Genomic DNA, 14,465 nt, shown 5'->3' with positions numbered 1-14,465 from the left:
TGACTTCTCTGGGTAGCCTGGGCCAGTGCCTCACCATCCTCACAGGAAAACATTTCTCCCTAATGTCTCACCTCAATCTCCCATCTTCCAGCTGAAAGCCCTCCTCCCTCATCCTGTCCCTGCACTCCCTGATCAAGAGCCCCTCCCCAGCTTTTCTGTAACCCCTTTCAGTACTGGAAGCTGCGCTAAGGTCTCCCTGAAGCCTTTTCTTCTCTAGGCTGAACAACCCCAACTCTCTCAGCTTGTCCTGATGTGGGATGTGCTCCAGCCCTTGGATCATGTCCATGGCCTCCTCTGGACTCACTGTAACAGATCCATTTCATCATCATACCATTTTTCTTAAAACTGGACAAGAGAACACTGGTAACAAGGGGGTCAAGTACCCCGCCCCAAACCTAAGACAGCTGAGAGAACATTTAAACTATAATTGCTCTTTGATTCAAACACATTCACATCCTCTCCTTGGCTGATGTCTTTAGGATGTGATCACTCACCGTGGATGTATGGTTCTTCCCTCACAAACAACCTGACTCCTCTCCTTGTGCAACTTGCATTACTCATTGGAAAGCCTTGGCAAAGGCAGGCCAACGTATGTTAATTACTGGGTTGCATTATAATAGGTCTAACGTCTTGTTTCCCATCCAGGGTTTTTAAATAAATAGAAACAACAGTCTCTTTGGGTACAAAAGTATGTATTTTTGTATCTCAGTCTAAAAATATTCTACATTAAAAACACAAATAGATCAACTGCCAGAGGATTCCTACGTCTTTAGTGCTTCTTTTGGGTAGTTTATCCTTATTAAACAAAGCAGCCAGGCTAGTGTACGTGAGTTCTTCTTTCACTTCCTACGAGTTATCCTGAAGTCAAGTGTAACAGTGAAAAGGGGAGCTCGACTCCCCAGGCTTCTGTTTCTTCTATAACTAGTTTATCAAGTAAAGTCAGCTACCAGTTTCTACAATGAAATGAAGCAAATTCATGAACAATGAGGAGCACGAACAGAGTAAAGATATACTTAAAAGTATATTTTTCATATGACAGCAGAGATGTATTATGCTTCTTCATTTTATGATTTAATACATTGGGATGTTGCTAGGACAAGATGCTGGCAACATTTCAAGTTTTTTGATTTACATTTTTCTGTTGAGAACCAGGCATTGAGCTGCAATGTCTGACAAAGGACTAAGACTCTACACTGACACACTGGTTTTTTAGGTGACCAAATCTAAAGGTATAAATCTGAACCTCCAATCACGTGACACCATAAAACTGCCAGAAGCAGAATTTTTGTGGAAATTTTCAAAACACTACGATTCTAAAAACAGGCACTGGTTCAAGACACTCTTTCCCAAAAGGTTTTGCTATAAGTTCACCACCAAATAAATAATTTATGCATGCATTTAGGACACACAACCTTTCAAGGTACAGTGAAAATGCTGTCTCAGAATTTTTAATTTTTACATTTTAAAGTGATTAAACAAACCTAATGACACCACTATCAGGCAACTGTGACCAAAAACCTACTAAGCATCATCCTCTCCTCTATCCCTACTCAAGACTCCCTGCACTGTGTGCTGGGCAGGGACCACACTGGTCCCTGCTCGCAAAGGCTGAGTGCCAGCTAAGAGCCGACAGATGGTGGCCAATAAGGAAACCATCATGCTGTCTTAGTCACTATGGCAGAGCCAGGCACTGCACAATAGCAGCCTGACTATCAACTACTTCACTCCTTATTTCAGCTCATCAATGTTTACCTGCAAATGTCCAGTGCTCCCAGCTACAGGGCAAATAGACACAAGAGCTGCATTAGGTGTACCAGCCCAGTGTCACACTGGGCCTGGGAGGACCCATCACAGCCAAGCGTAGCACTGGAGATGGATATCCAAAGGTTATAAAGCAGCACACTAAACCCAGGATACCAGCCACCGCTCTGTGGGAGTGGTTATGCTGTGTTAGCCAAGAGGAAACATGCTAAACTCTTCAAAATGGATGTTCAATGTATTAATTAGTTAACAAAAGAAATTTCAACAGAGCAATCCTAAATTTCACATATTTTTTCTATTTAGACACAAAACAACCTTGATATTCTGTGAAAGTGCCCAGCTGCTTCCCTCCAGCCAATTCCTCAAACCCAAGCTCTGAACCTTCCAGACTTCTCCTCCACGCCCCTGCAGACCCCACACCACCTAGGCACTGATTACAAGTATAATAAAAATGACTGCAAATATTTTCAGAACCCACGTTCATCAAAAAGGGTCTGAACTGCTAACTGTCCGCAGCACTGTCCTTTGCAAAGCCTCTGTGGAAAGACTCACTGCTTCACCCAAGCCTGTGCAGAGCAGAGCACCACCTCGTCAACATACCTTGGGGAGACCTTTCTGTTCTTCTCAATTTGTACTGCTCCTGGTAGTGCACTCCCCGCTGCAGAGGCCTCAGGACACGGCAATTTCATGTTATTGTTGTAAAACATTTATCTTGTGTCCTGTTGCAAATTCATTCTGAAGCATAAAAAACGTCTGCATGGTCTTCCCTTTATTTGTAATTCATACCCAAGGATCACTTGGTGTGCAAGGTTTGGTCTCAAAAGGAAGCATTTGGCTCATACTTGGCTCAGACAAGTCCAAGTATGGCATCTTCCATGTGCAAGTTAGATCTTTGCTAAACACCAGGATTATTGAGAGCATTCGCTATTTAACAAACGTCTCAAAGGTTCTTCAGGTTCGTTCTGCACTATGCCAACTTGCTGGTCACCAACAGCTGCTGTCACAGTTTTACTTGTCCTTTGGTAAAGAGTAACAAGGCCAACTGACTCCTGAGTTACACATAAACAAGCAGGTGCATGCTGAAAAGCTCGGACTTGGTTTATCTGGGTTTTGAAGCCCTTCTGGGTATCCACCTTCCCACACAACCCCTGTCCTGCCACAGGTGCCGTCACGGAGCCTGGAGCAGCTGGGTCACAGAGATCCCAGCTTCTCAATCCAATCCCACCCCAAAGCAGCAAGGAGGGGAAAGCCAGTGCCAAGCAAGGCTGAGCCTTCCCCCCAAGGGGATGAACTACTGTGGCAGAGGCAGATTCAAAGCCTGCATTGCAGCCTGAGCAAAGGCAAGAGCAGGTGACTGGGGAAGGACACACCACCCATACGCTTACACCACCAAAAAGCTGTGTGAAGAGGACACAAGCCCAAACTTTTTAACTCATAAGGATGCTTTAACCAAGTTTTAGAAGGCTCATGACCCAAAATAACTTCTCCTTACATAACACTGTTATGATTTTAACACGCGAGATGTCAAGAGTTCTACAGTGCCAAAACTCAAAGCTACGCATTCAGCTGGAAAGCCAATAGGCTCCCACATGTCATGATATCAAACTCCAGCTGGACTGCAACCCAGTATTTCTTAAAACAGTGACAGAAATCTGGGAAGAACTCTCATACTTAAGAAGGACAGGAAAAGATGGAAGTATAGCTCCCAAACCAAACTTCTTGAAGAAAGTCAGATAGCTGTTTTAAGTCTCAACAGGCGAGACCTATCAGAGTAGATCTCTTAGCAGTCAGAAAGGTCTGCAAACGGTATGAAGTACACTACTAGTTAATAAACAGCCTTATGAATTCACCGCACGTTGAGTCTGCCTTCTATTGCTACCTGCATTTTCACATAAGTACTCAACTGCAACTCAGTGTCTTGATATTCTGTGAAACAGGGAGAGAACCTGCATCTCCGTGGCAAGGTGGGACTTCATGGTTTTGTAAAGCACCAAGGAATAGCAAACCAAACATGCAGGTAGTTGGGATCCCAAGAGCATCTGCAGGACAACAGCTCACTGGCAGGAGTCTTTTTTGAACGAGCATTCCAGTATTTTAAAAAGAAATTGTTTAATCCAATGTAAAGTGCATCAACCTGTGCTAAGCGGAGGAAAGAAAAGGTTTCTTTGAAATGGCTTGGGGAAAACACGGGGTTGCTGTGAGGGAGGCCAACATAAGCTGTATGCCAGCTGTAAACAAGTTAACTTCTGTGATCCCGCTGCTGGGAAAGGGTTATAAGCATTAAACAAACACAGAATTTACAAGAAGGACACCAAGAGATTGGGTGGACTGCCTGACAACCACATCATTCTTCTTTCCCCCTGCAAACCTGAGGGATAATAAACCCTTCGCTCTTTCATATATAGACAGACATATAAACAAACTGCTCTTCCGAGAATTCAATGTCAACAGAGTCCCTGAAACCACTTTTTAAACCTTTTCTCTTGCCTTTCTTTTTTTGGCAGGGGAGGAAATGGGGGAGTAGTGAGATGACTAAATGGGTCTTCCCTTGACCTATGAGTATCTTACTTTTTTAAAATGAAAAAGTGACAGTGCTTGTTTTCTAACTGCAGCAACTGTATTTCTGCAATATATTTTAAGTACAACTATTTTCTAAGAAAATTTTCTGATTAATAAGGATTTTTTTTTTGTAATGTACAACAGCCAAAATCTCAGAGATACATGGAATGCTAAGGAATACTAAGGTTTATGTTAAAGCAATGATATGTAAGGTATTTCTTCTTTTCAAACCATCTACGGGGCTTCTGGCTGCATGAACAGACATACCGCTCAAAAGAGCCACTGGGGAAGCAGGAGGGCACCTGCAAGAGCTTCTCTTGCTTCCTTGAGAAAGAGGCTGTAGTTGGAAGGGTGGCAGTCCTGCAACTGCAGGCATAAGCCTTTCCTCACTGTCATTCAACTCTTCTGCGGTGGGTTACCCCCACCCCGTCACACTCTCGTACCTCTAAAATACCGAAAGGCACACGGTAGCCTTTGAGTTGAAGGATGAATAAATATCTGCCAGCTGGGTGTTGGACAGAGGATACCGTAAGGAATGGGGTTGAGCTTCAATGACACGGCGAAGCAAAGTTTTATGAAGCCTTCCAAGCTTAAGATGATTTCTGCGTTTGGCGAGTTCAAAATCATGACCAGATTAGGGAACACCTTCTCCCTCCAAGTATCAGCATGAGACCAGGTGATCTCCAGGTAAGTCCAATTCCAAATTCTCACATGCCAAGTGCCCAGCAGTAAGTCAGACTCAGCATTGCCCTGCACTGATGCTCCCATCCCACACTGAGCCCATACTCAATAAATTCATCTGGTTTTGAAACAGATTTTCAAAAACAAGAGAGGAAAGGAATCCTGCACTTCAGAATTTACTGATGGAGATGCAGGAGGTGTGTATTTCAGGGTAGCCTAAAAGGCTTTGCTGTTCTCAGATGGAATCAGGAATACAGCCAAGAAGCAGGCAGATATTCATCAAGGGAACTTTTTTTGCTACTAAATGGCCAATTGAAGGCCCTACTATTCTGTCATATATCTTATGTCACTGCAGGCCCAATAAATAAACTCTTCTGATTAGTTATGAGACTATCTAGAAATCTCCAAGTGACCGATACCATTCACTTTGCCAGCTGGTCAGTCACTGCAGCTCTGCAGTCTCAAAGGAATAATACATTAAAAGAAATCTAAAGACAACACAAACTTGTCAACGTATTTCTTTTCCTCCCACTTCTCAAGCATGTATGTTTGAGCCTAATCAGCAAAGACCACAAATAATCTTTTATAGGTACAAAGAGCTACAAGATGAGCAGGGCAGAGTTTATCCGCATTTGTACATTAGATAGACCAGTAGTAATCTCCAGTTTATGCTGCCCTCAACAGACTGACTTCTAAAATAAGTCACCAGAAGAGCCTACCAGCTACTGGACACAGAGTTTAGAACATTAGAACAAGAAAGATTTGAAGACTACCAAATGAAGATGACAGACAACTCCCATGCTTGTTTTGCATGATGCTATCAGATGCACAAAGTCTGTGGCTTCCATTCTCACGCTATCTTTGACAACACATACACATGAGATTAAAGTTTTTCCCTATTTCTGAAGTCAGTATTGCTTTTCTCTGACAATAAAAATACACACAGCAACCAAAGTCTCTTGGCACTTGCAGCCAACATTGACTACCGAGAAACTGAATATGGCTCTACAGGGAGAGGATAATCACACTACCTAAGGATCAGGCAGCCAGAGGATCACTTAGGGATGTTTCGTAGGGCTGGAGAAGGATGCCTCAGCACAAAGACATTAGTTTTATACATCTGCTCTCCACCACCCTCTGACATTAATTCAGGGAACAACAAAAAAAACCCCAAACTATTAAATATCAAACAATGAGCAGCAGGCACAATCCAAATCCACAGTGCTATGACATTTTCCACAGGTCTGTAGCAGCATGCATATTAATGGGTTTTGAGCAATCTCTTTTCCTCCGTCTCCCTCCACGTTGAGCCAACAGCCTTCCCCACCTCACTTTGGGAATCAATTCAGAGCTGCTCTGTAGAGTCAAAACAAATGCTGGATTACCAACCAAGGGATACGCTTCCCACATTTATCTTAATGGAATGTTAACATGATAGCTTGGACGTGACTACCTCAATAATACACTACACAAATACAAAACAGCCCAATTTATTGGATTATCTATGAAAAGGACAGAAATCTCTTTTTTGAGCTTGGATATTTCATTAGATCCTAAACTTTATTTTTAAAAAAGCATCCAACATCACCCCTTCCCTGTTAGGAGGGACTGTGTTTGCCTGTTCCAGGACTCAACACAAAGGTACAAATTACTACTTCTATCCCCTCCTACAGGTCTAAAAACTACAAGCAACAGAAGGAACCTATAGGTGGCCTAGATCAAATATCACCAATGTGGGCCTTCAGAAGGGCAGGTTCTTTTAAAAACGAGTCATGCCCTGTGGAGTTAGTTAATTTCTGTTGACGCTTACAAGAGATATTAGATGGAAAGTGATTTTGTCTGCCTAAGAGCAACTTTACTTTTTCTGCTAGATACATAATACACATACAAATTCGCCCTGCTCCATAAAGCAAAGGGTAAAGGTGCTATACTGAAGCCACTAAACCTCACCTTTAGTTACAACGTGAACTTCAAAGTATCTTTAACTACTGGAACCAAAAATAACACTTAACAAGCGTAAGACCATCTCCTACTCTCATAATACACTACTGCCTCCAACAGTCGAGCTGTGGACATCCATTACAACCCATCGCCTGGACATTTCTCTTGCAGCCTATACCACCTTTCAACTATTCTAACGTTAACTAAGTGGAATGCTAATGATCATGTGAAAGCCAATGGAAATAAGGATATTTGAGGGCAGCTACATAAGAAGTTTTTGCTTTCAGAAAAAGAAGTGGAGAAAAAAAATATGACAATGCAACACTTCAGTTTACAAACCTTTGCGGTTTAAGATACAATTTTAAAGCAGAAAATGTTTCTAGTGCCACTAACAGCCTCAACTTATCATCAGTAGGAAAACTTACATGGACCTAAATTCAGGAAAAGGAGAACATAACTACCTGAGTAGGAGGTAGATCAGTACCCATCCATGGTGGTCTGTACTGATGCACTGTTCCCTGTGCTTTCCCATAAAACACATCTAAGCAGATAAAGAGGATTTGTGTTCTTCAGCCCCCAAAATTCAGTTGACAAGAACAAGCACAAATCAATTCTCAACTCTTCAGCAATATTCTCACCACTTTGCTGTAATACAGGATAGGATTTCACAAAAATTGGCCTAACTAGGAGTGAACAAATCAGCCAATTGCACAGTGGTCAAATTTGTTACCGCAGGCATTAACTGCAGCCCTACTTATTTATGAGAAACAGGCTTCCCAGGTAAAGCCATAACAATCCCAGTTCCCTCCCTTCGCAGCATTTGATCACCCACGTTGTTACAGCAGCACGGGAGGCACCATCAGCTCCTGGCCAGCCACCGCATCCATCTCTCATAGTCACATTATCTTCCCTGCAACTGGAAAAAGGCTGGATCCCCATTATCCTGAAGCTTATCAACAACACTGCAGAAGGCAAAAGGAATTCCAACTTTGTTTCCTTTCTGGGATCTATTTTTCTTCCTTTTCAGGAGAGAAACCAGGCTTTCCAGGCTGCTAGTACAAACATCAAACTGCTAAAAACCAGCCAACTTTGTCTCTAACTATAGTATCAGTGATGCAACTGCCATCCATGAGGGTTTGTTGGTGCAGGGGGTGGGCTGGGTTTTTTTTGGGGGTGGGGGGCTGGGTGTTAGTCAACACAAAACCTTTGGAGTCTATAAAAGTGGAAGAGATTTGGGGTAAAGGGCAAGTAACTGCCAAGAAAAGTTATGAATGGAAACGCACTACAAAGTCTCCTCTCCCTTCCACCCCTCATAACCACTGTTGATGAGGACAAATCTTTCAGATGATGCAGAAACTGATGTATTCTCTGCTGTGGGTTTCTTAAAATACACTAAAAATAGAATTGTACACTGCATTAAGCTCACAGTTCTATTTCATCTCAGACAGCACAAAACGCTCTCTGTATGTATACACACAGCAACTGACTTCTTTCTTGAAACAAAGTTTCCATTGATCCTTTGCCACAGACTCAATTATTGTTTCTAATCATGATCAACGTTTATTTAAGGTATTGTGGACCATAAACAATACAAACAATAAAAGCATCTGTCCACTTTGACGTGAATATCACTGGCAGGTTAGATACCTATATCGACTGGTCCCAAGGGTGTTCTTTTTAAATTCTGAGAGCCCAAAGCAAATTTTAATTACAATTTACAGAATAATCTTTCAATCAGCCACCTTCTAAGGTACAGTTATCTAGACCAGATAAAAATCAATCTATCAATTAAATCCCAGGAAGTTTTTCATTGTTTTAAAATGTAATCCTATAGGCACTTTTTTCTTTTTTTGAAAGCTTTTTTTTTTTAAATGTGGGAGATTCTGCAAAATGTTTGGTCGCACTCATAGAGAAAAATATTCTTGTAATTTTGCAATTATAGATACACAAGTTATAAGGTAAGAATCAAGACATTTTAAGAAGACATTTGAAAAATAGAGATAATAAGAAGAAAGGTCCCCAACTGTAGGATATTTAGAGGATTTCAAGTCATGTTTTCCATAGGCTCACTTTGAAGATAAACGGCCTTTTCTTTCTCCTCCCCCCAACCTCAAACTCTGAGGAAAACAGTCCCCAAATGCGCTCAACTAGCCTCAAAGTCACACGTGTTCCATTGCAGATCTGGCTTTCAATGTCTCTTTTGTCTGGTGACTGGTGTTTCAACATCCTCAACTTGAGCAGAAAAAGGTCAGAGCAAGTCTTCTGGCATTCAGAGACCTGCACCAGGCCCCGCCAAGAGAAGATTGATGCCACAGTGCGTTTCCCCAAGCCGAGAGGAGGAAGTGGAGGTTTCGACACCAACTGTGGTTGTTGGAGGGATCCTTCTCCCAAAGACCATCAGCACTATTTAGTTTTGTTATTTTCCTCCGTGAAACTTTCCTGCTGCTGCTAGCACTACTGAGTTACGAGTTGTGCCACCATACCATGTAAGCGCCCCAGCATCACGACTGGTTCCCACCAGTAAGAGGTTACAGCCGTACATCCCAGCGCGGGCTTTGCTCTTTTGCATCCCCTCTCCCTCCTAGTTTTGCTTCACCTCCTGCTTATCCCCGGTGCCCTGATGCCTTTGCTCCCTGAAGTCCTTCGCTCCCCGGTGCCCTCACGCCTTGGCTCCCCGGCCAGGAAGGAGAGGCTGCACCATTAACCTCCCGGCGCACAAGGCCAAGGTCCATCTTGCAGCAGGAGAGAAGCTGCTGCTCAAGATTCCTTAAAAGCTCTGGCACTTCAAGGCAGTTGGAACTACTCAACCAGAGCTGGGAGCCAAAGCTTCGCCACAGCATTAATGGGCTTTTGCCCTTTTAAATTTCATAAGCCTACTGCTTTTCTGATGCTCAGGGTTTTATTCAGAGCCCTAAATGGCCATTTCATATTTAAAAGAACACTTGCATAGGTAGCACCCCAAAACTATCCCAGATCATTCATCTCCCCCGCTCTCCTCCTGTCTCTTAGGAAACCTTTGATAGAGCATTTGTTCAGGCTGCCAAGTTAAATCCTCTTCTCCCATGTCAATGCACTGAAAGAAGCAGCCGGAACAGTAGCTCCTGCTCAGGCCTGCTGAAGTAAATGCAGAAAAACCAATTCCTCTGGCACTCCAGAGCCATTAAGCCGTTTGCAGGTTATTAACCGAAGCACAAAAATACACGCAACCGGAGCTCGCTCCCCCTCCACAAACCCGCCGCAATCGGTCCCCACTCGCGCAGCCCCGGGGCAGGACCCCGGCTGGACTGGATGTTCTCGGAGGTCTTTTCCAACATAAACGCTCCCATGAGAAGCGGGGGGTCCCTGTCTGCCCCTCTCCCCCTCCCAAAAACACGGGATGGAGGGGGCAGCACACCCCATCGCTCTGCCCCCCGAGCCGGCACCGAAATTAAACTTCACACGTGCAAAACAAAGTTTTACACCCCCCCCCCCCCCAAAAAAAAAGAGCCCGATTACTGCAACAACTCCGTCCCCCCTTGCTTTTAGGCTGCTTTACTCCTTCCCGCTAGGAGCCATCCCGGGCGGCACGGGGGGGAGGGGGGGGCGGTAAAAGCGTGGCTGGATGGCTCCTATTTTTATGTTTACATTCCTGAAGTGTCTTTTAACTGACTGCCATTCCCCCCTCTCCCCTGGAAGAGCTTCCCCCTCGCACAAAGGGCCCCCTCCCCTCCGGCTTCCTGGACAGATGCACCGGGGGGGGGAGGAGGAGGGGATAGAGAGAGAAGGGAAAGGCGGGGGGGGAGCCTTCCTCCTGCCTGGCCGGAGAGGCCCCGGTCCCAACTGCCTCTCGAAACCCAGACACGAGGAATTTACACCCAGGCAAAGCTTCCTGGAGCCTGGAAAAGGGGAAAAAAAAAAAACCAAAACACAAACCAAAAAAAAACAAACCAAGCGCAAGGTCCCCCGAATCCCGAGGAGGCGCCGCTCGCCCCGAGCGCCTTCACCCCGGCCCCTGCCGCCCCTCTTTGTGCTTTCGCAGCCGCTCCGGGTCCCGGGTCTCCCCCGCGAAGGGCATTTCGCGGCTAGAGCCGCCTCCCCGCCGCCCTCCCCCTTTAAGAGGTCTCCGTACGTTTTTCTCCCCTCGCAGAATAAATATGCCTTCTTGGTTTTTTATTTTTTCCCCGCACACCTCTCCCCCCGGCGTGGCCGCTCCATTGTTTCTGCTCCGCCGAGGCGCAGCCCCTGCCCTGCGAGCGCAAATAGACGCGAAAACTTACCTAGGGATCGCAACGCAGCCTCGCAGCAGCCAAATAACAAGGAAGAAAGCAGGCAAAATCCTCTCTCCCCGACTGGCTTGCAGCTGTAGTCGCTTATTTTTTAAATACATAAATTGTTTTCTTCTCCCCCCTTCTCTTCCTTCTCCCCCACCCTCGCTTTTCTTTTTTTTTCTTTCTTTCTCTCTCTCTCTCTCTCTCTTCCCCCCCTCCTTTTTTTTCCCCTTGCCCACAGACAGTGAAAAGGAGCTCAATGTTAGTGGGTGAGTAAGTGAATCAACTAGCAGAGAGCACAGCAAGTTGAAGTGTCAAATTACATTGGCTATTCTATTACCAAAGGGCCATGCTTGTGGCTGCTGGCAAAATCTGTCCCAGATTCCTATCTGAAAGGGAGCTGCCTCCTACAGGGATGTGCTTCTCCTTCGCCCTCTCTTTTCCCCTCTCCCCCCCGCACCCAGCCCCCGAAATCACACAAAGTTAAAACCCCTCAGATGCGACTTAAAACGCAAATATTGTCTTACAGTGTATTTTTAAGGCGGGGATTCGCGTTTTGAGTCTTCCTGAATGCCAGGCGCTCGGAAAACCTTCCACTCTGGAAACCGAAAGCAGGACGAGAGTTCTCTATCCTCCCTTCGGTATTTTTGTGTTATTAAAGAGGGGAAAACCACCCAGGACCCGCCAGACTCTGAACCATGCGGTGCTTCCGTCTGTGTCGTCTGCACGGGGGAATTTTGTTTTTGTTTTTTAACGTTTGTTTGGATTTTTTGGTGTGTGTTTTTCTTTTTTTTTTTTTAACAGGGAATGAGAGGAACTACGGGGGAATCGCACGGGAACAGAGAATGCTTTGGCTTCGAAGGAACCTTGAAGATCATCCAGCTGCCGCTGCTCCCTGTATTTCACTTCAAACACCCCCATTATCGCCACCCTGGGGGCTGCCACCACCCGGGGAGAAGCGAGGTCCTCCCGGGGGTCCCTTCCCATAGCTCCCACCACCCAAGGAGAAGCAGGGTCCTCCTGGGATGGCCCCACCCGCAGCTCTCACCACCGAAGGAGGAGCGGGATCCTCCCGGGGGTCCCCACTCGTACCTCCCCCATCACCCAAGGAGGAGCAGGGTCCTCCCGAGGGTCTCCCACCCGCACCTCCCATCACCCGAGAAGTAGGGTCCTCCTGGGATGTCCCCACCTGCAGCTCTCACCACCCAAGGAGGAGCGGGGTCCTCCTGGGGGTCCCCCACTCGTAGCTCTCACCACCCAAGGAGGAGCGAGGTCCTCCCGGGGGTCCCCACCTGCAGTTCCCACCTCCCAGAGAGGAGCGAGGTCCTCCCGGGGGTCCCCACCTGCAGTTCCCACCCCCCAGAGAGGAGCGAGGTCCTCCCGGGGGTCCCCCACCCGCACCTCCTACCACCCAAAGAGGAGGGGGGTGTCCTCCCGGGGATCCCTACTCGCCAGCCGGGATAGAGAGGCGGCCCCGCCTGCTGGAGGGAACAGAGGGGACACGCAGACACCCCTCCCCACCTCTAACAATAGGGCGTGGGGTTTTGCTTTTTTTTTTTTTTCTCCTGCAGGAAATCCAGCCCGATTTCCAGGGGAGAAAATAACAAGAAACCATCCTTGTCTGACGAGCACCAATCTGCTAAAAAACAACTCCCTCGACTTCTCTTCCCCTTGATAAAACACTTCCAGGACAATCAATATTTTATGATGAGTTGTTAATAAGCCTAATATATTCATCCCCGCTCCAACGGGGCTTGTTAGATTATGCAATTAAGATAAGCAATTTAAACAGCACTGCGCTGCTCCTCGCCGCTCGCATTGGCTTCTTGGAGGAGGAGGAGAAAGAGCTGGACTTTAAAGGGATGCGGGATTGCTTGGGAAGTGTGGGGAGGGTTTTCTTTTTTTTTTTTCTTTTCCCCTTCCCGTTTTTTTTTTTTTTTTTTAAACGCTCGTAGTTACGATCGGTAACCCCGAGCGCTCCCCCCATCGCAGATTTACGGCCCGATTCGCACGGGGCGGCTCACGCCCCCGCCCCCGGCTCCCGGGGCAGCGTCCCCCGCCCCCCGAACTGACGCCTTCGTGGCTTCCCCAGCGCCTCCGCTCTGCTCCAGCCGCAGCCCCTCCTCACCTCGGGGTGGGGGGCGGGAGGGGACCCTGGGGCAGCACCGCCCCGAGCGAGGAGGCGGAGCGGCAGCGAAGCCCACCCCAGGACCGCCGGGGGTGGGGGGGGGTAGCTCGGGAGATGGAGGGGGGCGGCTCGGGGGATTGGGGGGCAGTCCCGGGACCGCCCGAGGGGGCAGCTCGAGGGATTGGGGGGCAGTCCCGGGACCGGCTGGGGGGGGAGGGGCAGCTCGAGGGATGGGGGGGAGCCCCGGGGACGGCAGGGGGGTGGAGCCCCGGTAGCGCTGCGGCTGCTGGGGGTGGGGGGTGGTCAGTGGCAGCAGCCCTAGGGGCGGGGAGGGGAGAGGCAAGGGGCAGCGTTCCCGGAGGCGAGGTGGGGGAAAGAAGGGGGTAGGAGTCCTGGGGGCGACCTTGGGGAAGGGGGGCGGGAAAGGCAGGGGCTGCAGCCCGGGGGAACCGGGAAAAGAGAGGGGCAGCCCCTAGCCCTCGCAGCAGCACGCTCCCGGCTCCCCCCAAGCCAACGAGGGCGCCGAAGCGGCCCCGTCCCCTCCCGCCCCCGCCACCCACGCCCAGAGCCCTTGGGGGCGGCCGGGCCGGCGCATCCCCTCGGCCCGCTCCGGCTCCGCGTTTTGCGGGCGGCCGGCGGTGCCAGCCGGGAAGCGCCGAGTAACAAAGAGGAGCCCGAGCGCGGCGGCTCCGCGCGGCCGCCGTGACGTCAGGGAGCGAGGCGCTGCCAAACCCCCTTAAAGGCGCGCGGCCGCCCCCCCCACCCCGCCCCGTACCTAGAGCCGCTCCGGCCCCCGCGGCGCGAGAGGCTCCGCGAGAGCAGCCGCGAGCCCTCACAGCCCAGAAACCGCACCGGGGCCTCGGGGCCAGCGCGGCGAGGGAGGGCGTTCTCCCCCTCCTCTTCTTGAGAGACCCCACCTGAACGCTGTCCGAGGCTGGAATCCTCCACATAAGGAGGATATAGAGCTGTTGGAACAGGTCCAGAGGAGGAAACGGAGAGGCTGAGAGGGCTGGAGCACCTCTGCTGTGAGGACAGGCTGAGAGAACTGAGCTTGTTCAGCCTGGAGAAGAGGAGGGTCCTGGGAGACCTTAGAGCAGCTTCCAGGACTGAAAGGGGCTCCAGGAACGCTGGGTAGGGACTTTTTACAA

General features: G+C 48.3%; 1 protein-coding gene across 6 annotated transcripts in view; it reads right to left on the bottom strand.

Annotated features, from left to right (window-relative positions):
• The window catches only part of ZMIZ1 (zinc finger MIZ-type containing 1), a 365,816-nt gene extending 354,059 nt beyond the window's left edge, over positions 1-11,757 (bottom strand). For 5 of the 6 annotated variants that reach the window (XM_069863879.1, XM_069863883.1, XM_069863882.1 and 2 more), the window contains exon 1: positions 11,199-11,382. The gene's annotated coding sequence lies outside the window, so the exon portion shown is untranslated. Of the gene's footprint in view, positions 1-11,198; positions 11,383-11,716 lie in introns of those variants that run through there. The other variant, XM_069863880.1, reaches the window with a different exon arrangement.
• Positions 11,758-14,465: the final 2,708 nt, after the last annotated feature.

This window comes from Phaenicophaeus curvirostris, chromosome 9 (assembly GCF_032191515.1).
Source record: "Phaenicophaeus curvirostris isolate KB17595 chromosome 9, BPBGC_Pcur_1.0, whole genome shotgun sequence".
NCBI lineage: Eukaryota > Metazoa > Chordata > Aves > Cuculiformes > Cuculidae > Phaenicophaeus > Phaenicophaeus curvirostris.
Note: the sequence above shows the minus strand (reverse complement) of the source record. Positions and strands in the feature narration are given on the sequence as shown.